At 44.1% G+C, this 22065-nt stretch overlaps 8 non-coding genes across 8 annotated transcripts; all 8 read left to right on the top strand.

Moving 5' to 3' along the window:
- Positions 1-961: 961 nt before the first annotated feature.
- Positions 962-1152, top strand: LOC130323938 (U2 spliceosomal RNA). Its single transcript, XR_008869113.1, has one exon. It is a non-coding gene; the product is annotated as a U2 spliceosomal RNA (small nuclear RNA).
- A 2077-nt stretch (positions 1153-3229) lies between these two features.
- On the top strand, positions 3230-3420 carry LOC130323937 (U2 spliceosomal RNA). The gene has a single exon (XR_008869112.1). It is a non-coding gene; the product is annotated as a U2 spliceosomal RNA (small nuclear RNA).
- Positions 3421-5512: 2092 nt separating this feature from the next.
- LOC130323935 (U2 spliceosomal RNA) lies at positions 5513-5703 on the top strand. The gene has a single exon (XR_008869110.1). It is a non-coding gene; the product is annotated as a U2 spliceosomal RNA (small nuclear RNA).
- Positions 5704-12570: 6867 nt separating this feature from the next.
- On the top strand, positions 12571-12768 carry LOC130323957 (U2 spliceosomal RNA). Its single transcript, XR_008869130.1, has one exon. It is a non-coding gene; the product is annotated as a U2 spliceosomal RNA (small nuclear RNA).
- Positions 12769-14857: 2089 nt separating this feature from the next.
- On the top strand, positions 14858-15048 carry LOC130323934 (U2 spliceosomal RNA). The gene has a single exon (XR_008869109.1). It is a non-coding gene; the product is annotated as a U2 spliceosomal RNA (small nuclear RNA).
- A 2092-nt stretch (positions 15049-17140) lies between these two features.
- LOC130323932 (U2 spliceosomal RNA) lies at positions 17141-17331 on the top strand. The gene has a single exon (XR_008869108.1). It is a non-coding gene; the product is annotated as a U2 spliceosomal RNA (small nuclear RNA).
- A 2096-nt stretch (positions 17332-19427) lies between these two features.
- Positions 19428-19618, top strand: LOC130323931 (U2 spliceosomal RNA). The gene has a single exon (XR_008869107.1). It is a non-coding gene; the product is annotated as a U2 spliceosomal RNA (small nuclear RNA).
- A 2091-nt stretch (positions 19619-21709) lies between these two features.
- On the top strand, positions 21710-21900 carry LOC130323930 (U2 spliceosomal RNA). The gene has a single exon (XR_008869106.1). It is a non-coding gene; the product is annotated as a U2 spliceosomal RNA (small nuclear RNA).
- Positions 21901-22065: the final 165 nt, after the last annotated feature.

Here is a 22065-nt window from a genome sequence, read left to right as displayed (position 1 = left end):
GGAAAAAAAGGTGGAAATGGGTTTAAAAGTGATTTCGGCGGAGAAATATATATATATATATATATATATATATATATATATATATATACGCGCACACACACACATATATATAAACGTATTCTCCGTTGAGATATTGCAGCCGCTGCTGTGTCCAGGCCCAGGAGCCTTAGCACTGTGCTGTGATGTCACTCAATACCACTGACATCACTAGGTGTAAACAACATCTCTCCTTTGCTGTGTATGTGACTATGGAGCTGTTTGGTGATGTCGTCTATTATGGCCTTCATAGAAGCAACAGGAGATTGTTGCATCCATCTAGAACCCTCAGAACTACAGTGCTATGATGTCACTCACTTCCACAGGCCTTGCAGAGTGTAAACAACAACAACCCAGCTTTGTTGTGTATGTAACCATAGGGATTTGTGATGTCACCTAGAACCTTCACAGCAGCGACAGCTTTATGAGGAGCATCAGCACTGCTCTGCCTGAGCAGAACCATCACCGCCATAGGTTGTCAAATAACCCGGATTTAACCCACACAGGTAAGTCCAATGGGGTGCAGGCATGTCCTCTATGCTTACAGCTTCCCGTGGGTGTTGGTTTGATACCGTTTGGGGACAGCCAAGGAGGCATCTGCAGGCAACAAAGGTAGGTGTGTGCTTGTGTGTGTGTTTCCTATGCAGATCCTAAGCCCAGTGTCACATGCAAGTAGGAGGAGTAAGAAGGGTTCCTGGCAAATCCGGGTTATGGATTGCATTTAAAAAGGCCCCGTGGGAGTGCAATGGGCCCCTGTCTTGCTGCTTAGCAATAATGGTATGGGTTTAGGTTCTGCTGTGTGTACTGGTGGTTGACTGCCCCCCAGCCCAGAGTGTGCATGGAAAATTGTCTGGCAGCCTCCCTGACAGCAAGCAGTGATAGTGCCCATGAAGGGGACCTTGTTGGGCCCGCCCCTTTCACGGTTATCGCTTCTCGGCCTTTTGGCTAAGATCAAGTGTAGTATCTGTTCTTATCAGTTTAATATCTGATACGTCCCCTATCTGGGGACCATATATTAAATGGATTTTTGAGAACGGGGGCCGATTTCGAAGCTTGCTTCCGTCGCCCTATGCATTGACCCGATATGGCAGTATCTTCGGGTACAGTGCACCACCCCCTTACAGGGTTAAAAAGAAAGATTCCTACTTTCATTGCAACCTGCTTGCTGGCTAGCCAGCTAGCCAGCCCTGTGGGCCTTGCTGCTGCTGCTGCTGCTGCAGCCAAAAAACAAAAGGTGGTGCTGCTGCTGCTTCTGCTTCTGCTTGTGTCTGGCCGCTGTTGGAGCGTCCAGGCACAGGACTTCTGCTGCTGCTGACTAAATGGCCTCCTTAATTGGATCATTTGAGTAGCCAGCACACCTGTGCAGGTAGGGCATGACATGATAGGCAGCTGCCTTGATAGCGGGTGGGTGCTGAATGTTCCTAATTGACAAAATAAGATTAATGCTTATGAAGAAATATAAAATCTCATCCCTTCCCCAATATCGCGCCACACCCCTACCCCTTAATTCCCTGGTTGAACTTGATGGACATATGTCTTTTTTCGACCGTACTAACTATGTAACTATGTAACATAACATGGGGGGGGGGGGGGGGTCTCCTGGCTGTTCACACAGGTGTGTCATTGCTGTACATTGACCATGCATTGCTTCTGTGGTATTGCAAAGGCAAAGACAAATGCTTCCAGCCATCCATTGCACTAATGGATTGGTCATCAGCTGGCTGTCTATGTCCCGCATCAATATAGACCAAAGTACAGAGGGTTAGGCTATGCTATTGTGCACCTACCTGATGCATCAGAAGGTGCGAGGCCCTTGCTAAATTCTGTGCACAGACTTTGAGATCTATGCTTTAGACTGTATCTAAACCTGCTCCAACATGGACTGACATTCTGGCCTACTTTCAGCCGATGCGACTTGTCTGTCGCTGAACAGTCGCTTTTTATGTATTCAGCACCTATGTATAATGTTGTAAAAATGCTCTAGAAGCTAAAGTCGCAGAAATGTCACACATATTTGGCCTGCAACTTTCTGTGCGACAAATTCAGACAGGAAAAATCAGTATAAATCCTTAGAAAATTATCCCCCAGTGTCTCCATCTGCTGGCGGTATTGAATAAGCATTGCTGCACTGATGGGGTATGCATTAGACGAAAAAAAAGAAGAAAAAGAAGAATAATACGCCCAGAAAAGAGGCGAAAAGGAGAAAAACGTAAAAAAACGTGAAAAAAAAGTAAGAGGAAGAGAAGGGAAAAAAAGGTGGAAATGGGTTTAAAAGTGATTTCGGCGGAGAAATATATATATATATATATATATATATATACGCGCACACACACACATATATATAAACGTATTCTCCGTTGAGATATTGCAGCCGCTGCTGTGTCCAGGCCCAGGAGCCTTAGCACTGTGCTGTGATGTCACTCAATACCACTGACATCACTAGGTGTAAACAACATCTCTCCTTTGCTGTGTATGTGACTATGGAGCTGTTTGGTGATGTCGTCTATTATGGCCTTCATAGAAGCAACAGGAGATTGTTGCATCCATCTAGAACCCTCAGAACTACAGTGCTATGATGTCACTCACTTCCACAGGCCTTGCAGAGTGTAAACAACAACAACCCAGCTTTGTTGTGTATGTAACCATAGGGATTTGTGATGTCACCTAGAACCTTCACAGCAGCGACAGCTTTATGAGGAGCATCAGCACTGCTCTGCCTGAGCAGAACCATCACCGCCATAGGTTGTCAAATAACCCGGATTTAACCCACACAGGTAAGTCCAATGGGGTGCAGGCATGTCCTCTATGCTTACAGCTTCCCGTGGGTGTTGGTTTGATACCGTTTGGGGACAGCCAAGGAGGCATCTGCAGGCAACAAAGGTAGGTGTGTGCTTGTGTGTGTGTTTCCTATGCAGATCCTAAGCCCAGTGTCACATGCAAGTAGGAGGAGTAAGAAGGGTTCCTGGCAAATCCGGGTTATGGATTGCATTTAAAAAGGCCCCGTGGGAGTGCAATGGGCCCCTGTCTTGCTGCTTAGCAATAATGGTATGGGTTTAGGTTCTGCTGTGTGTACTGGTGGTTGACTGCCCCCCAGCCCAGAGTGTGCATGGAAAATTGTCTGGCAGCCTCCCTGACAGCAAGCAGTGATAGTGCCCATGAAGGGGACCTTGTTGGGCCCGCCCCTTTCACGGTTATCGCTTCTCGGCCTTTTGGCTAAGATCAAGTGTAGTATCTGTTCTTATCAGTTTAATATCTGATACGTCCCCTATCTGGGGACCATATATTAAATGGATTTTTGAGAACGGGGGCCGATTTCGAAGCTTGCTTCCGTCGCCCTATGCATTGACCCGATATGGCAGTATCTTCGGGTACAGTGCACCACCCCCTTACAGGGTTAAAAAGAAAGATTCCTACTTTCATTGCTACCTGCTTGCTGGCTAGCCAGCTAGCCAGCCCTGTGGGCCTTGCTGCTGCTGCTGCAGCCAAAAAACAAAAGGTGGTGCTGCTGCTGCTTCTGCTGCTTCTGCTTCTGCTTGTGTCTGGCCGCTGTTGGAGCGTCCAGGCACAGGACTTCTGCTGCTGCTGACTAAATGGCCTCCTTAATTGGATCATTTGAGTAGCCAGCACACCTGTGCAGGTAGGGCATGACATGATAGGCAGCTGCCTTGATAGCGGGTGGGTGCTGAATGTTCCTAATTGACAAAATAAGATTAATGCTTATGAAGAAATATAAAATCTCATCCCTTCCCCAATATCGCGCCACACCCCTACCCCTTAATTCCCTGGTTGAACTTGATGGACATATGTCTTTTTTCGACCGTACTAACTATGTAACTATGTAACATAACATGGGGGGGGGGTCTCCTGGCTGTTCACACAGGTGTGTCATTGCTGTACATTGACCATGCATTGCTTCTGTGGTATTGCAAAGGCAAAGACAAATGCTTCCAGCCATCCATTGCACTAATGGATTGGTCATCAGCTGGCTGTCTATGTCCCGCATCAATATAGACCAAAGTACAGAGGGTTAGGCTATGCTATTGTGCACCTACCTGATGCATCAGAAGGTGCGAGGCCCTTGCTAAATTCTGTGCACAGACTTTGAGATCTATGCTTTAGACTGTATCTAAACCTGCTCCAACATGGACTGACATTCTGGCCTACTTTCAGCCGATGCGACTTGTCTGTCGCTGAACAGTCGCTTTTTATGTATTCAGCACCTATGTATAATGTTGTAAAAATGCTCTAGAAGCTAAAGTCGCAGAAATGTCACACATATTTGGCCTGCAACTTTCTGTGCGACAAATTCAGACAGGAAAAATCAGTATAAATCCTTAGAAAATTATCCCCCAGTGTCTCCATCTGCTGGCGGTATTGAATAAGCATTGCTGCACTGATGGGGTATGCATTAGACGAAAAAAAAGAAGAAAAAGAAGAATAATACGCCCAGAAAAGAGGCGAAAAGGAGAAAAACGTTAAAAAAAACGTGAAAAAAAAGTAAGAGGAAGAGAAGGGAAAAAAAGGTGGAAATGGGTTTAAAAGTGATTTCGGCGGAGAAATATATATATATATATATATATATATATATATATATATATATATACGCGCACACACACACATATATATAAACGTATTCTCCGTTGAGATATTGCAGCCGCTGCTGTGTCCAGGCCCAGGAGCCTTAGCACTGTGCTGTGATGTCACTCAATACCACTGACATCACTAGGTGTAAACAACATCTCTCCTTTGCTGTGTATGTGACTATGGAGCTGTTTGGTGATGTCGTCTATTATGGCCTTCATAGAAGCAACAGGAGATTGTTGCATCCATCTAGAACCCTCAGAACTACAGTGCTATGATGTCACTCACTTCCACAGGCCTTGCAGAGTGTAAACAACAACAACCCAGCTTTGTTGTGTATGTAACCATAGGGATTTGTGATGTCACCTAGAACCTTCACAGCAGCGACAGCTTTATGAGGAGCATCAGCACTGCTCTGCCTGAGCAGAACCATCACCGCCATAGGTTGTCAAATAACCCGGATTTAACCCACACAGGTAAGTCCAATGGGGTGCAGGCATGTCCTCTATGCTTACAGCTTCCCGTGGGTGTTGGTTTGATACCGTTTGGGGACAGCCAAGGAGGCATCTGCAGGCAACAAAGGTAGGTGTGTGCTTGTGTGTGTGTTTCCTATGCAGATCCTAAGCCCAGTGTCACATGCAAGTAGGAGGAGTAAGAAGGGTTCCTGGCAAATCCGGGTTATGGATTGCATTTAAAAAGGCCCCGTGGGAGTGCAATGGGCCCCTGTCTTGCTGCTTAGCAATAATGGTATGGGTTTAGGTTCTGCTGTGTGTACTGGTGGTTGACTGCCCCCCAGCCCAGAGTGTGCATGGAAAATTGTCTGGCAGCCTCCCTGACAGCAAGCAGTGATAGTGCCCATGAAGGGGACCTTGTTGGGCCCGCCCCTTTCACGGTTATCGCTTCTCGGCCTTTTGGCTAAGATCAAGTGTAGTATCTGTTCTTATCAGTTTAATATCTGATACGTCCCCTATCTGGGGACCATATATTAAATGGATTTTTGAGAACGGGGGCCGATTTCGAAGCTTGCTTCCGTCGCCCTATGCATTGACCCGATATGGCAGTATCTTCGGGTACAGTGCACCACCCCCTTACAGGGTTAAAAAGAAAGATTCCTACTTTCATTGCTACCTGCTTGCTGGCTAGCCAGCTAGCCAGCCCTGTGGGCCTTGCTGCTGCTGCTGCAGCCAAAAAACAAAAGGTGGTGCTGCTGCTGCTTCTGCTGCTTCTGCTTCTGCTTGTGTCTGGCCGCTGTTGGAGCGTCCAGGCACAGGACTTCTGCTGCTGCTGACTAAATGGCCTCCTTAATTGGATCATTTGAGTAGCCAGCACACCTGTGCAGGTAGGGCATGACATGATAGGCAGCTGCCTTGATAGCGGGTGGGTGCTGAATGTTCCTAATTGACAAAATAAGATTAATGCTTATGAAGAAATATAAAATCTCATCCCTTCCCCAATATCGCGCCACACCCCTACCCCTTAATTCCCTGGTTGAACTTGATGGACATATGTCTTTTTTCGACCGTACTAACTATGTAACTATGTAACATAACATGGGGGGGGGGGGGTCTCCTGGCTGTTCACACAGGTGTGTCATTGCTGTACATTGACCATGCATTGCTTCTGTGGTATTGCAAAGGCAAAGACAAATGCTTCCAGCCATCCATTGCACTAATGGATTGGTCATCAGCTGGCTGTCTATGTCCCGCATCAATATAGACCAAAGTACAGAGGGTTAGGCTATGCTATTGTGCACCTACCTGATGCATCAGAAGGTGCGAGGCCCTTGCTAAATTCTGTGCACAGACTTTGAGATCTATGCTTTAGACTGTATCTAAACCTGTCCAACATGGACTGACATTCTGGCCTACTTTCAGCCGATGCGACTTGTCTGTCGCTGAACAGTCGCTTTTTATGTATTCAGCACCTATGTATAATGTTGTAAAAAGGCTCTAGAAGCTAAAGTCGCAGAAATGTCACACATATTTGGCCTGCAACTTTCTGTGCGACAAATTCAGACAGGAAAAATCAGTATAAATCCTTAGAAAATTATCCCCCAGTGTCTCCATCTGCTGGCGGTATTGAATAAGAATTGCTGCACTGATGGGGTATGCATTAGACGAAAAAAAAGAAGAAAAAGAAGAATAATACGCCCAGAAAAGAGGCGAAAAGGAGAAAAACGTAAAAAAACGTGAAAAAAAAGTAAGAGGAAGAGAAGGGAAAAAAAGGTGGAAATGGGTTTAAAAGTGATTTCGGCGGGGGAAATATATATATATATATATATATATATATATATATATATATATATATATACGCGCACACACACACATATATATAAACGTATTCTCCGTTGAGATATTGCAGCCGCTGCTGTGTCCAGGCCCAGGAGCCTTAGCACTGTGCTGTGATGTCACTCAATACCACTGACATCACTAGGTGTAAACAACATCTCTCCTTTGCTGTGTATGTGACTATGGAGCTGTTTGGTGATGTCGTCTATTATGGCCTTCATAGAAGCAACAGGAGATTGTTGCATCCATCTAGAACCCTCAGAACTACAGTGCTATGATGTCACTCACTTCCACAGGCCTTGCAGAGTGTAAACAACAACAACCCAGCTTTGTTGTGTATGTAACCATAGGGATTTGTGATGTCACCTAGAACCTTCACAGCAGCGACAGCTTTATGAGGAGCATCAGCACTGCTCTGCCTGAGCAGAACCATCACCGCCATAGGTTGTCAAATAACCCGGATTTAACCCACACAGGTAAGTCCAATGGGGTGCAGGCATGTCCTCTATGCTTACAGCTTCCCGTGGGTGTTGGTTTGATACCGTTTGGGGACAGCCAAGGAGGCATCTGCAGGCAACAAAGGTAGGTGTGTGCTTGTGTGTGTGTTTCCTATGCAGATCCTAAGCCCAGTGTCACATGCAAGTAGGAGGAGTAAGAAGGGTTCCTGGCAAATCCGGGTTATGGATTGCATTTAAAAAGGCCCCGTGGGAGTGCAATGGGCCCCTGTCTTGCTGCTTAGCAATAATGGTATGGGTTAAGTTCTGCTGTGTGTACTGGTGGTTGACTGCCCCCCCAGCCCAGAGTGTGCATGGAAAATTGTCTGGCAGCCTCCCTGACAGCAAGCAGTGATAGTGCCCATGAAGGGGACCTTGTTGGGCCCGCCCCTTTCACGGTTATCGCTTCTCGGCCTTTTGGCTAAGATCTTGTATCTTGTCAAGGGGCTCTGAGTTCGTCGAACCTTCGGCCTTGAGGCATCGGCGGTTTTTTAGCCGTCTTAAGCCTCATGCTGCTATAGGAGGAGGACTTACAAAGAACGGGAAGGCGATCCCCCATGGCGACCCTTAGGTTTGCTGCGCATACTGAAACTCGGATTAAGAACACCTTCCGTATTGAAGTGGATGAGGAGAAAAAGGAGAAGATGACTTTGGAATTTTTTGTCAAGAGAATTATGCTGGATTTATTGCACATTCAGAGAGAAGATGTGTTTTGCCTAAAAGACCCAGGTAAAGGACTTTTCATTCTTACCTTGACTTCCGCATCTGCATGTGACCATATGTTTGAGAAAGTTCGGGAGCTTGCCAATGAGGAGGTTATGAAAGGACTTGTTTTCATTGCTCTATATTCTAATGGCGATGTTCCACTGGTGGTTACTATGCACGATCCATACGTGGATATAAGAGACATTGTCTTATTTTTAAACCAATATTGTGCGGAAGTCAAATACTCTCATAAAATAATGAATGCAATGGACTTTTGGACTGGAAAGCATAAGTTTGCTGTTAAGTTCAGAGAAGATGTGAGAGGAATTGGAGGTCTGTGTCGCCCACCTGCAAATTTTTTAATTGGGCGTAAACGTGGCTATTTATTCTACCCTGGGATGCCGTATTATTGCAGGAAATGCCATGAATATGGTCATACACAAGAATCTTGCAAAGAGGAAGTGGTTATTTGCAAAAGATGTGGCCAAAAAGGCCACACCACTTTGGACTGTCAAAATGAGATTCTGTGTAATGTGTGTAAGCAGAAAGGACACGCTTTTAAGGATTGTCCTCAACGCTCCTGGGCCAATATTGTGGCTACGTCGGCTGGTCCCTCGATGAGGAAGAGCTCCATGGATGCTGTGCCTGTGCCTAAGACCCACACCCTGAAAGTGATGCCTGAGTCTTCTGCTACCGGAATTCCTGTGATACCTGCTGTGGCTCATGTCTCCAAAAGCATTGTGTCCCCGGGGAAGGTCGTGGGACCTGAGACAGAAGTGAGGGGTTCTCCTCTCATGGAAGTTGAAGGTCCTGGACCGCCCAGAAGGGATACAGAGGAGATGGATGTAGAAGAACGGCGAAAGAGGAAAAGCAGAGACCGGAAAGAGGAAAAGGGCCTTAACATCAAAAGGAGTGGTCGAGTCAGTGCGGACGAGGGGAACGTGGAGATTGTCTGCCAAAAGGTTATAACAGCATCCGACCCTGTTAATATTGAGGAATTTGTGTCACCACCTACAGATTGGGGTTCTTTGTCTGAGGATAATGAATGACCCAGGAGCTACCAAGTGTTACTATCTCCTCCTTCAATGTGAGGAGTTTGAAGAGCCCAGAGAGGAGGGCTGCTTTATTTTCTTTCTTGTCTTCTTTGCCTACAGACATTTTATTTTTACAGGAATGTGCCATTGATTATGATATCAATTATTCATCTTTGAGATCTGAATGGACTCTTGGCCCGTCTGTGTGGTCAGGGGATAATGAGAGGAAAGTGACTGGTGTTGGCATACTGTTCAAGAGCAGTGAGTATAAAGTTACCTCCTTCACAGACATTGTACCCGGTAGAGCCCTGCTCGTTCATATTATTTATAATGACATGAATATGAGACTTTTAAATGTATATGCCTCTCCAGATAAGGATGAAAGATCTGATTTATTAGAGAAAATTCAGTTTTATTTACTGGGTTCATCCCCGCTTATCATCGCTGGTGATTTTAATTGTATAATGGCAGGAGAGGAGCGGGCTGGAGGATCTGAACAAAGGAAAGATAAGACTGAAAAACAACTAAAGGATTTTATAGTTGATTTTAATTTAAAAGATTTGTGGAGAACCTCTTTCCCTAATGACCCTGGGTATACCTGGGGGAATAGCCTTTATATGTCAAGGATTGATTATATTTTTGCTTCTGGATTTGCATTTTATGGGAATATGCAATTGACTTCTACCTTTTTTTCAGATCATAAGATTCTATCTGCTACATGTAAGTTTGATGGGGTTTGCAGAGCCAAAGGAGTCTGGCGTCTGAATGTCTCTTTGCTTGAAGATGAAGAAATTAAATGTAATTTTATCTATCTTTTTAAAAAATTGCAGAACTCAAGGACTAATTTTAATTGTCTTTTAGCATGGTGGGAATTCTGCAAGGTAAAATTTAAAGAGTATTTTATTAAGATGGGTGTTAAAAAAACAAAAGAGAAATTGAAATGGTATAGAGATCTTAACACAAAACTACAAACCTATTATCAACTCAAAGAGCTGGGTGTATATGTAGACGATCTGATTTTAAGTGTTAAAAGTGATATTCAGAAGGCTATAACTAACAAAGGGAAAGAAATAATTTTTAACTCCAAAGTTGAATGTAAAGAGAAGGATGAAAAGTGTACAAGATTCTTTTTTAAAAAGGTAATGGAAACAAAAAAGTTAATGATTAACATTGAGGATGAAACTACTAATGTAGGAATGTTATCCAAAGCTAAATCCTTTTATCAAGATCTGTTTAATGAGAAACCCATTGATATATCTGCTGCTAATTTTCTCCTAAGCACTTTAGATTGTGGTTTAAGTAAGGAGGACCAAGATGCACTTTGCACAGAAGTAAGATGCCAAGAATTAGAAATTGCTGCTAAAAGTTTATCCACAGGTAAAACACCAGGTTCGGATGGACTTCCTGTAGAGTTTTATAAAACCTTTTGGGAAATTTTTAAAGATGATTTGCTTAATATTTTTAAGGAGGCTTTTAATTCTGATGTTCTACCTTTATCTTGGAGGAGTGGTATAGTGTCTCTGATCCCCAAAAAGGGGGATAGGAACAGCTTAGAAAATTGGAGACCAATTACGCTTCTTAATGTTGATTATAAGATTATGTCAAAAATTTTTGTTAACAGAATGAAGCCTTTTTTGTACAAAGTCATCCATGTGGATCAGGTATGTGGTGTCCCAGGAAGGAGTGTAGCTGAACCTTTAAATGCTATTAGGGACGTCATATGGTATCAGCAAGAGCGGAATCAAAATCTAGCCATTCTATCGCTAGATTTTCATAAAGCTTTCGATAGAGTATCACATTGTTTTTTATGGATGGTTTTACAACGCATGGGTTTTCCTAACATATTTATTAAGCAAATTGCTCTCTTATATAAAGGTTCTTTTAGCAGGATTTTACTAAATGGTTTCCTTACGGATTTTATTAATTTATCATCAGGAGTAAAGCAAGGCTGCCCTCTGTCTCCTATACTGTTTATATGTGCAATAGAACCTCTGTTAAACTTAATAAGGAATGATAAAATAATAAAAGGAGTACCAGTTCCTGGAGGTAATAGTGCCACCCTTAAAGTGTGTGGCTATATGGATGATATTAATGTTTTTTGTGAAAGTTCCTTCTCTTTACAAAGAGTTGTTGATGTTACTGATTTCTTTTGTAAAGCTTCTGCTTTTAAACTTAATTTATCTAAATGTGACTGTTTTTATATAGGTAAATGGGAAAACGTGCCAATACCAAACCTAAAATTACAGTCAGAAAAAATAAAAATCCTTGGAGTCATCTTTGATAAAAATAACAATGGTGAGGAAAGTTGGCTAATGGTAAAAGAAAAGGTAAAGAAGAAGGTAGACTTTTGGTCCCTTAGGAAATTATCTTTAGAAGGTAAAATTTTGGTGATTAAGGCTATGCTAATACCCATTATGCTCTATTTAAATATGATTTATCCTCCTAATGAACTTATGTCTAGGCAACTACAGAGGATTCTCTTTGAGTTTCTATGGAGTTCTAAAGCAGAAAAATTAAAAAGAGATATTATGTATAAGTCACAAAAAAATGGAGGAAAACAGGTTCCCTGTATTAGAAAATTTTTATACTTGAGGTTTTTTAGTTGGTGTTTTAGGGGACTTTTTATGAAAAGTGTATGGTCCTGTTTTTTAAAGTACTCTGCGGGACATATTTTTAGAAGAAGAAAATGGGTGTTTTTATCATTATCTTCTCCTGTACTTTTAACTCCGCCTAAACATTATGCCATCTTAGAAAAAATTATACGTATGTATAACCTTAAAGACTTTGACTTGTTAACCTTGAGGGATGCTCGCAAGATTGAAGTACAGTTAAATTTGCAAGAAGAAATATGTATGGTCTCTAATTTTTCTTATAATAGGTGTGTACAAATATGGAAAAAGGTAAACGAGCCATATCTTTTTAATGAGCACAAGGATTTAGCATGGATGATTATCCATGAGTGTCTTCCGGTAAGATTTTTCCAATATAGAAGAGGTCTAAATGCTGTATGTGTCTGTCCCCGGGAAAATTGCAATATAGATGAAACTGTTTTGCACCTTTTCTGGAATTGTTATTTTGCACAAAAGGTTTTTAGACTAATTGGTTCTTTATTGAAATTCCTAACAGGTCTAAAAGTTTTAAATCATGAAGTTGTTTTATATGGCAAAAGTGATGGAGTTACGAAAGAAAAAGAGAGAATTTTGTGGATTTTTATCAACTGTACAAAAAATGTATTATGGAAAGTTCGTAATATCCTTGTCTTCAAAAGAGATTTTATTTGTGAAAAAGAATGTTTGAAGATGATATACAGTGAAGTTTACTTGTACTATTTAATTGATAAAAAGAGATATGGGCAGAAAAAAGCATTAGCTATGTGGAATTTACATTTATGGAAAACAGTATTTGATATATTGTAAAAATTTCTTGTGATGTATTTAAGTTTTTGAGTTTTTTCAATAAAAATGTAAAAAAAAAAAATCTGTTCTTATCAGTTTAATATCTGATACGTCCCCTATCTGGGGACCATATATTAAATGGATTTTTAAGAACGGGGGCCGATTTCGAAGCTTGCTTCCGTCGCCCTATGCATTGACCCGATATGGCAGTATCTTCGGGTACAGTGCACCACCCCCTTACAGGGTTAAAAAGAAAGATTCCTACTTTCATTGCTACCTGCTTGCTGGCTAGCCAGCTAGCCAGCCCTGTGGGCTTTGCTGCTGCTGCTGCAGCCAAAAAACAAAAGGTGGTGCTGCTGCTGCTTCTGCTGCTTCTGCTTCTGCTTGTGTCTGGCCGCTGTTGGAGCATCCAGGCACAGGACTTCTGCTGCTGCTGACTAAATGACCTCCTTAATTGGATCATTTGAGTAGCCAGCACACCTGTGCAGGTAGGGCATGACATGATAGGCAGCTGCCTTGATAGCGGGTGGGTGCTGAATGTTCCTAATTGACAAAATAAGATTAATGCTTATGAAGAAATATAAAATCTCATCCCTTCCCCAATATCGCGCCACACCCCTACCCCTTAATTCCCTGGTTGAACTTGATGGACATATGTCTTTTTTCGACCGTACTAACTATGTAACTATGTAACATAACATGGGGGGGGGTCTCCTGGCTGTTCACACAGGTGTGTCATTGCTGTACATTGACCATGCATTGCTTCTGTGGTATTGCAAAGGCAAAGACAAATGCTTCCAGCCATCCATTGCACTAATGGATTGGTCATCAGCTGGCTGTCTATGTCCCGCATCAATATAGACCAAAGTACAGAGGGTTAGGCTATGCTATTGTGCACCTACCTGATGCATCAGAAGGTGCGAGGCCCTTGCTAAATTCTGTGCACAGACTTTGAGATCTATGCTTTAGACTGTATCTAAACCTGCTCCAACATGGACTGACATTCTGGCCTACTTTCAGCCGATGCGACTTGTCTGTCGCTGAACAGTCGCTTTTTATGTATTCAGCACCTATGTATAATGTTGTAAAAATGCTCTAGAAGCTAAAGTCGCAGAAATGTCACACATATTTGGCCTGCAACTTTCTGTGCGACAAATTCAGACAGGAAAAATCAGTATAAATCCTTAGAAAATTATCCCCCAGTGTCTCCATCTGCTGGCGGTATTGAATAAGCATTGCTGCACTGATGGGGTATGCATTAGACGAAAAAAAAGAAGAAAAAGAAGAATAATACGCCCAGAAAAGAGGCGAAAAGGAGAAAAACGTAAAAAAACTTGAAAAAAAAGTAAGAGGAAGAGAAGGGAAAAAAAGGTGGAAATGGGTTTAAAAGTGATTTCGGCGGAGAAATATATATATATATATATATATATATATATATATATATATATATACGCGCACACACACACATATATATAAACGTATTCTCCGTTGAGATATTGCAGCCGCTGCTGTGTCCAGGCCCAGGAGCCTTAGCACTGTGCTGTGATGTCACTCAATACCACTGACATCACTAGGTGTAAACAACATCTCTCCTTTGCTGTGTATGTGACTATGGAGCTGTTTGGTGATGTCGTCTATTATGGCCTTCATAGAAGCAACAGGAGATTGTTGCATCCATCTAGAACCCTCAGAACTACAGTGCTATGATGTCACTCACTTCCACAGGCCTTGCAGAGTGTAAACAACAACAACCCAGCTTTGTTGTGTATGTAACCATAGGGATTTGTGATGTCACCTAGAACCTTCACAGCAGCGACAGCTTTATGAGGAGCATCAGCACTGCTCTGCCTGAGCAGAACCATCACCGCCATAGGTTGTCAAATAACCCGGATTTAACCCACACAGGTAAGTCCAATGGGGTGCAGGCATGTCCTCTATGCTTACAGCTTCCCGTGGGTGTTGGTTTGATACCGTTTGGGGACAGCCAAGGAGGCATCTGCAGGCAACAAAGGTAGGTGTGTGCTTGTGTGTGTGTTTCCTATGCAGATCCTAAGCCCAGTGTCACATGCAAGTAGGAGGAGTAAGAAGGGTTCCTGGCAAATCCGGGTTATGGATTGCATTTAAAAAGGCCCCGTGGGAGTGCAATGGGCCCCTGTCTTGCTGCTTAGCAATAATGGTATGGGTTTAGGTTCTGCTGTGTGTACTGGTGGTTGACTGCCCCCCAGCCCAGAGTGTGCATGGAAAATTGTCTGGCAGCCTCCCTGACAGCAAGCAGTGATAGTGCCCATGAAGGGGACCTTGTTGGGCCCGCCCCTTTCACGGTTATCGCTTCTCGGCCTTTTGGCTAAGATCAAGTGTAGTATCTGTTCTTATCAGTTTAATATCTGATACGTCCCCTATCTGGGGACCATATATTAAATGGATTTTTGAGAACGGGGGCCGATTTCGAAGCTTGCTTCCGTCGCCCTATGCATTGACCCGATATGGCAGTATCTTCGGGTACAGTGCACCACCCCCTTACAGGGTTAAAAAGAAAGATTCCTACTTTCATTGCTACCTGCTTGCTGGCTAGCCAGCTAGCCAGCCCTGTGGGCCTTGCTGCTGCTGCTGCAGCCAAAAAACAAAAGGTGGTGCTGCTGCTGCTTTTGCTGCTTCTGCTTCTGCTTGTGTCTGGCCGCTGTTGGAGCGTCCAGGCACAGGACTTCTGCTGCTGCTGACTAAATGGCCTCCTTAATTGGATCATTTGAGTAGCCAGCACACCTGTGCAGGTAGGGCATGACATGATAGGCAGCTGCCTTGATAGCGGGTGGGTGCTGAATGTTCCTAATTGACAAAATAAGATTAATGCTTATGAAGAAATATAAAATCTCATCCCTTCCCCAATATCGCGCCACACCCCTACCCCTTAATTCCCTGGTTGAACTTGATGGACATATGTCTTTTTTCGACCGTACTAACTATGTAACTATGTAACATAACATGGGGGGGGGGGGGGGTCTCCTGGCTGTTCACACAGGTGTGTCATTGCTGTACATTGACCATGCATTGCTTCTGTGGTATTGCAAAGGCAAAGACAAATGCTTCCAGCCATCCATTGCACTAATGGATTGGTCATCAGCTGGCTGTCTATGTCCCGCATCAATATAGACCAAAGTACAGAGGGTTAGGCTATGCTATTGTGCACCTACCTGATGCATCAGAAGGTGCGAGGCCCTTGCTAAATTCTGTGCACAGACTTTGAGATCTATGCTTTAGACTGTATCTAAACCTGCTCCAACATGGACTGACATTCTGGCCTACTTTCAGCCGATGCGACTTGTCTGTCGCTGAACAGTCGCTTTTTATGTATTCAGCACCTATGTATAATGTTGTAAAAATGCTCTAGAAGCTAAAGTCGCAGAAATGTCACACATATTTGGCCTGCAACTTTCTGTGCGACAAATTCAGACAGGAAAAATCAGTATAAATCCTTAGAAAATTATCCCCCAGTGTCTCCATCTGCTGGCGGTATTGAATAAGCATTGCTGCACTGATGGGGTATGCATTAGACGAAAAAAAAGAAGAAAAAGAATAATAATACGCCCAGAAAAGAGGCGAAAAGGAGAAAAACGTAAAAAAACGTGAAAAAAAAGTAAGAGGAAGAGAAGGGAAAAAAAGGTGGAAATGGGTTTAAAAGTGATTTCGGCGGAGAAATATATATATATATATATATATATATATATATATATATATATACGCGCACACACACACATATATATAAACGTATTCTCCGTTGAGATATTGCAGCCGCTGCTGTGTCCAGGCCCAGGAGCCTTAGCACTGTGCTGTGATGTCACTCAATACCACTGACATCACTAGGTGTAAACAACATCTCTCCTTTGCTGTGTATGTGACTATGGAGCTGTTTGGTGATGTCGTCTATTATGGTCTTCATAGAAGCAACAGGAGATTGTTGCATCCATCTAGAACCCTCAGAACTACAGTGCTATGATGTCACTCACTTCCACAGGCCTTGCAGAGTGTAAACAACAACAACCCAGCTTTGTTGTGTATGTAACCATAGGGATTGTGATGTCACCTAGAACCTTCACAGCAGCGACAGCTTTATGAGGAGCATCAGCACTGCTCTGCCTGAGCAGAACCATCACCGCCATAGGTTGTCAAATAACCCGGATTTAACCCACACAGGTAAGTCCAATGGGGTGCAGGCATGTCCTCTATGCTTACAGCTTCCCGTGGGTGTTGGTTTGATACCGTTTGGGGACAGCCAAGGAGGCATCTGCAGGCAACAAAGGTAGGTGTGTGCTTGTGTGTGTGTTTCCTATGCAGATCCTAAGCCCAGTGTCACATGCAAGTAGGAGGAGTAAGAAGGGTTCCTGGCAAATCCGGGTTATGGATTGCATTTAAAAAGGCCCCGTGGGAGTGCAATGGGCCCCTGTCTTGCTGCTTAGCAATAATGGTATGGGTTTAGGTTCTGCTGTGTGTACTGGTGGTTGACTGCCCCCCAGCCCAGAGTGTGCATGGAAAATTGTCTGGCAGCCTCCCTGACAGCAAGCAGTGATAGTGCCCATGAAGGGGACCTTGTTGGGCCCGCCCCTTTCACGGTTATCGCTTCTCGGCCTTTTGGCTAAGATCAAGTGTAGTATCTGTTCTTATCAGTTTAATATCTGATACGTCCCCTATCTGGGGACCATATATTAAATGGATTTTTGAGAACGGGGGCCGATTTCGAAGCTTGCTTCCGTCGCCCTATGCATTGACCCGATATGGCAGTATCTTCGGGTACAGTGCACCACCCCCTTACAGGGTTAAAAAGAAAGATTCCTACTTTCATTGCTACCTGCTTGCTGGCTAGCCAGCTAGCCAGCCCTGTGGGCCTTGCTGCTGCTGCTGCAGCCAAAAAACAAAAGGTGCTGCTGCTGCTGCTTCTGCTGCTTCTGCTTCTGCTTCTGCTTGTGTCTGGCCGCTGTTGGAGCGTCCAGGCACAGGACTTCTGCTGCTGCTGACTAAATGGCCTCCTTAATTGGATCATTTGAGTAGCCAGCACACCTGTGCAGGTAGGGCATGACATGATAGGCAGCTGCCTTGATAGCGGGTGGGTGCTGAATGTTCCTAATTGACAAAATAAGATTAATGCTTATGAAGAAATATAAAATCTCATCCCTTCCCCAATATCGCGCCACACCCCTACCCCTTAATTCCCTGGTTGAACTTGATGGACATATGTCTTTTTTCGACCGTACTAACTATGTAACTATGTAACATAACATGGGGGGGGGGTCTCCTGGCTGTTCACACAGGTGTGTCATTGCTGTACATTGACCATGCATTGCTTCTGTGGTATTGCAAAGGCAAAGACAAATGCTTCCAGCCATCCATTGCACTAATGGATTGGTCATCAGCTGGCTGTCTATGTCCCGCATCAATATAGACCAAAGTACAGAGGGTTAGGCTATGCTATTGTGCACCTACCTGATGCATCAGAAGGTGCGAGGCCCTTGCTAAATTCTGTGCACAGACTTTGAGATCTATGCTTTAGACTGTATCTAAACCTGCTCCAACATGGACTGACATTCTGGCCTACTTTCAGCCGATGCGACTTGTCTGTCGCTGAACAGTCGCTTTTTATGTATTCAGCACCTATGTATAATGTTGTAAAAATGCTCTAGAAGCTAAAGTCGCAGAAATGTCACACATATTTGGCCTGCAACTTTCTGTGCGACAAATTCAGACAGGAAAAATCAGTATAAATCCTTAGAAAATTATCCCCCAGTGTCTCCATCTGCTGGCGGTATTGAATAAGCATTGCTGCACTGATGGGGTATGCATTAGACGAAAAAAAAGAAGAAAAAGAAGAATAATACGCCCAGAAAAGAGGCGAAAAGGAGAAAAACGTAAAAAAACTTGAAAAAAAAGTAAGAGGAAGAGAAGGGAAAAAAAGGTGGAAATGGGTTTAAAAGTGATTTCGGCGGAGAAATATATATATATATATATATATATATATATATATATATATATATACGCGCACACACACACATATATATAAACGTATTCTCCGTTGAGATATTGCAGCCGCTGCTGTGTCCAGGCCCAGGAGCCTTAGCACTGTGCTGTGATGTCACTCAATACCACTGACATCACTAGGTGTAAACAACATCTCTCCTTTGCTGTGTATGTGACTATGGAGCTGTTTGGTGATGTCGTCTATTATGGCCTTCATAGAAGCAACAGGAGATTGTTGCATCCATCTAGAACCCTCAGAACTACAGTGCTATGATGTCACTCACTTCCACAGGCCTTGCAGAGTGTAAACAACAACAACCCAGCTTTGTTGTGTATGTAACCATAGGGATTTGTGATGTCACCTAGAACCTTCACAGCAGCGACAGCTTTATGAGGAGCATCAGCACTGCTCTGCCTGAGCAGAACCATCACCGCCATAGGTTGTCAAATAACCCGGATTTAACCCACACAGGTAAGTCCAATGGGGTGCAGGCATGTCCTCTATGCTTACAGCTTCCCGTGGGTGTTGGTTTGATACCGTTTGGGGACAGCCAAGGAGGCATCTGCAGGCAACAAAGGTAGGTGTGTGCTTGTGTGTGTGTTTCCTATGCAGATCCTAAGCCCAGTGTCACATGCAAGTAGGAGGAGTAAGAAGGGTTCCTGGCAAATCCGGGTTATGGATTGCATTTAAAAAGGCCCCGTGGGAGTGCAATGGGCCCCTGTCTTGCTGCTTAGCAATAATGGTATGGGTTTAGGTTCTGCTGTGTGTACTGGTGGTTGACTGCCCCCCAGCCCAGAGTGTGCATGGAAAATTGTCTGGCAGCCTCCCTGACAGCAAGCAGTGATAGTGCCCATGAAGGGGACCTTGTTGGGCCCGCCCCTTTCACGGTTATCGCTTCTCGGCCTTTTGGCTAAGATCAAGTGTAGTATCTGTTCTTATCAGTTTAATATCTGATACGTCCCCTATCTGGGGACCATATATTAAATGGATTTTTGAGAACGGGGGCCGATTTCGAAGCTTGCTTCCGTCGCCCTATGCATTGACCCGATATGGCAGTATCTTCGGGTACAGTGCACCACCCCCTTACAGGGTTAAAAAGAAAGATTCCTACTTTCATTGCTACCTGCTTGCTGGCTAGCCAGCTAGCCAGCCCTGTGGGCCTTGCTGCTGCTGCTGCAGCCAAAAAACAAAAGGTGGTGCTGCTGCTGCTTTTGCTGCTTCTGCTTCTGCTTGTGTCTGGCCGCTGTTGGAGCGTCCAGGCACAGGACTTCTGCTGCTGCTGACTAAATGGCCTCCTTAATTGGATCATTTGAGTAGCCAGCACACCTGTGCAGGTAGGGCATGACATGATAGGCAGCTGCCTTGATAGCGGGTGGGTGCTGAATGTTCCTAATTGACAAAATAAGATTAATGCTTATGAAGAAATATAAAATCTCATCCCTTCCCCAATATCGCGCCACACCCCTACCCCTTAATTCCATGGTTGAACTTGATGGACATATGTCTTTTTTCGACCGTACTAACTATGTAACTATGTAACATAACATGGGGGGGGGGGGGGTCTCCTGGCTGTTCACACAGGTGTGTCATTGCTGTACATTGACCATGCATTGCTTCTGTGGTATTGCAAAGGCAAAGACAAATGCTTCCAGCCATCCATTGCACTAATGGATTGGTCATCAGCTGGCTGTCTATGTCCCGCATCAATATAGACCAAAGTACAGAGGGTTAGGCTATGCTATTGTGCACCTACCTGATGCATCAGAAGGTGCGAGGCCCTTGCTAAATTCTGTGCACAGACTTTGAGATCTATGCTTTAGACTGTATCTAAACCTGCTCCAACATGGACTGACATTCTGGCCTACTTTCAGCCGATGCGACTTGTCTGTCGCTGAACAGTCGCTTTTTATGTATTCAGCACCTATGTATAATGTTGTAAAAATGCTCTAGAAGCTAAAGTCGCAGAAATGTCACACATATTTGGCCTGCAACTTTCTGTGCGACAAATTCAGACAGGAAAAATCAGTATAAATCCTTAGAAAATTATCCCCCAGTGTCTCCATCTGCTGGCGGTATTGAATAAGCATTGCTGCACTGATGGGGTATGCATTAGACGAAAAAAAAGAAGAAAAAGAATAATAATACGCCCAGAAAAGAGGCGAAAAGGAGAAAAACGTAAAAAAACGTGAAAAAAAAGTAAGAGGAAGAGAAGGGAAAAAAAGGTGGAAATGGGTTTAAAAGTGATTTCGGCGGAGAAATATATATATATATATATATATATATATATATATATATATATACGCGCACACACACACATATATATAAACGTATTCTCCGTTGAGATATTGCAGCCGCTGCTGTGTCCAGGCCCAGGAGCCTTAGCACTGTGCTGTGATGTCACTCAATACCACTGACATCACTAGGTGTAAACAACATCTCTCCTTTGCTGTGTATGTGACTATGGAGCTGTTTGGTGATGTCGTCTATTATGGCCTTCATAGAAGCAACAGGAGATTGTTGCATCCATCTAGAACCCTCAGAACTACAGTGCTATGATGTCACTCACTTCCACAGGCCTTGCAGAGTGTAAACAACAACAACCCAGCTTTGTTGTGTATGTAACCATAGGGATTGTGATGTCACCTAGAACCTTCACAGCAGCGACAGCTTTATGAGGAGCATCAGCACTGCTCTGCCTGAGCAGAACCATCACCGCCATAGGTTGTCAAATAACCCGGATTTAACCCACACAGGTAAGTCCAATGGGGTGCAGGCATGTCCTCTATGCTTACAGCTTCCCGTGGGTGTTGGTTTGATACCGTTTGGGGACAGCCAAGGAGGCATCTGCAGGCAACAAAGGTAGGTGTGTGCTTGTGTGTGTGTTTCCTATGCAGATCCTAAGCCCAGTGTCACATGCAAGTAGGAGGAGTAAGAAGGGTTCCTGGCAAATCCGGGTTATGGATTGCATTTAAAAAGGCCCCGTGGGAGTGCAATGGGCCCCTGTCTTGCTGCTTAGCAATAATGGTATGGGTTTAGGTTCTGCTGTGTGTACTGGTGGTTGACTGCCCCCCAGCCCAGAGTGTGCATGGAAAATTGTCTGGCAGCCTCCCTGACAGCAAGCAGTGATAGTGCCCATGAAGGGGACCTTGTTGGGCCCGCCCCTTTCACGGTTATCGCTTCTCGGCCTTTTGGCTAAGATCAAGTGTAGTATCTGTTCTTATCAGTTTAATATCTGATACGTCCCCTATCTGGGGACCATATATTAAATGGATTTTTGAGAACGGGGGCCGATTTCGAAGCTTGCTTCCGTCGCCCTATGCATTGACCCGATATGGCAGTATCTTCGGGTACAGTGCACCACCCCCTTACAGGGTTAAAAAGAAAGATTCCTACTTTCATTGCTACCTGCTTGCTGGCTAGCCAGCTAGCCAGCCCTGTGGGCCTTGCTGCTGCTGCTGCAGCCAAAAAACAAAAGGTGGTGCTGCTGCTGCTTCTGCTGCTTCTGCTTCTGCTTGTGTCTGGCCGCTG

This window comes from Hyla sarda, unplaced genomic scaffold, assembly GCF_029499605.1.
Source record: "Hyla sarda isolate aHylSar1 unplaced genomic scaffold, aHylSar1.hap1 scaffold_257, whole genome shotgun sequence".
Taxonomy (NCBI): domain Eukaryota; kingdom Metazoa; phylum Chordata; class Amphibia; order Anura; family Hylidae; genus Hyla; species Hyla sarda.
Note: the sequence above shows the minus strand (reverse complement) of the source record. Positions and strands in the feature narration are given on the sequence as shown.